Here is a 1660-nt window from a genome sequence, read left to right as displayed (position 1 = left end):
AGAAGAGTTGACTTGGGGGGTGAGAATGACCAGATTATACATGGGACAGAGCAGTGCCCAGGACCCAATAAGTGATGTACATGGGTAAAGGAGAGGCCTGGACATTTGGGAGGGACCCACGCCTTATGTACAATACACTGATGAGTTAACCTTCCAAAGTTTGCATGTAAGTCTTTCAAAAAATTCTCAAGAAAACAGCTCAGGAAAAATTCACATTTGTGATAATAGTATGATATGAGAACATGCCTACTCTCATAGAAAAATATAGGAACGCTGTTAAGAGGTGAATTTTATGTGCAGTGCACTTGAACAATTAAATATGGCAAAATTATGTATAAAAGCAAAAGGAATGCTTCAAATACAGACCCTTCACCTATATACTCAGAAGCATTGACACTGGTCATTTTATGATGACATGAAGCTTGAGTGGAGCAACAATGCTTGGACATCAGGTGACTTCACTTAGAAGCCCAGAGCAGGAGATTCCAGATCGAATCTCTTCTCCCTCTCCCCATTGTGATATTTTTTGTTCTTCAACTACATTTTTTCTGCTTTGTAAGAAATCAAATCATCAAAGATAATTGCCAGCAATGTTATCAATAGAACAGACACTGGCTCTATAAACCCCCTTGCCTTCATTAGAAAACTGAATGCTCCGATGGTCAGGAAGTCTGATGTAGGGATGATCTTCTCGAAATATGGCAGAATCATGAGCTGTTCTGTTCTGATGGGCTTTGTCTTTGCTCAATATGTTAATGTGGGGCATGCCTATGCTGCTGTGTCAGGAGAGTGGGGTAGAATGATTGCTTGCTAGGCCTTAGGCATTAATCTGGCTGCAGAGCCCAAAGTGAAGCAAGGAAAGGACAATGCTTCTTTTTCTAATCTGGACTACCATTTTCTGTGGGCTTATTTGGACAGGAGGTATAGTTATCTAACTCCTTTTCCTGCTCTTTCCTGTACTATTTGGGCCATAGTGCCCTCAAAACATTAGCATTATTAGAAAACACAGCACAAAAGGGTAAAAATGGAGGTCGGGAAGGTGGCCCAAAAACCAAAAAAAAAGTGGCTTCATTTCTAAGAGTGGATAGCAAGGATCATCAAAGTCTGAAAAATTGAAAGGAGATTATTCAGCCTATGAAGAAGGAGTTGAACCAGATAAAACAAAGAGTAGATTCTCTACTGGAAAACTTGAGAAAAATAAAAGAACTGAGCAAACAAGCAGTAGAGATAAAGAAGGTTAAGTCAGAAGTTCTGCTCCCAGAAGAAAGCTGAGACTAATATAAAGATGGAGTCTGGGTGAGGTTTGTGGGATGCAGGGGACACTGCTGAGGAGGGACAGACTGGTCATGATTATGAGAAGACCAGTCAGAGATGACCAAAGGTGTTGAGAAAGAGACCGAGGAAGGAGAGAAGGACAGAGACAGCACCAATGGCTAGGGTGATGCAAAGCACATAGTGAGGTTTAAAAATCTTGTCTCCTTGTCTGAGATGAGCATTTTTACCAGAATATCTCCCCTACTATCTTCAGTGCATACTCACTATTCTTTCCATCTTTGTCTTTCCTATGTTCATTAATTTATAATGCCCTGCACCTAGGCCCAATGTTCACTACCTTTGATGCTCCTGTTTGTTATGTATTAAGTATTACCCGTAGTTTTTT

The 1660-nt window shown here is 40.6% G+C and overlaps 1 pseudogene; it reads left to right on the top strand.

Moving 5' to 3' along the window:
- The first annotated feature begins 415 nt into the window (after positions 1–415).
- LOC126013589 (heterogeneous nuclear ribonucleoproteins C1/C2-like) lies at positions 416–1437 on the top strand (annotated as a pseudogene).
- Positions 1438–1660: the final 223 nt, after the last annotated feature.

This window comes from Suncus etruscus, chromosome 7 (assembly GCF_024139225.1).
Source record: "Suncus etruscus isolate mSunEtr1 chromosome 7, mSunEtr1.pri.cur, whole genome shotgun sequence".
NCBI lineage: Eukaryota > Metazoa > Chordata > Mammalia > Eulipotyphla > Soricidae > Suncus > Suncus etruscus.
The sequence above is the reverse complement of the archived record's forward strand: the minus strand, read 5'-3'. Positions and strand labels throughout refer to the sequence as shown.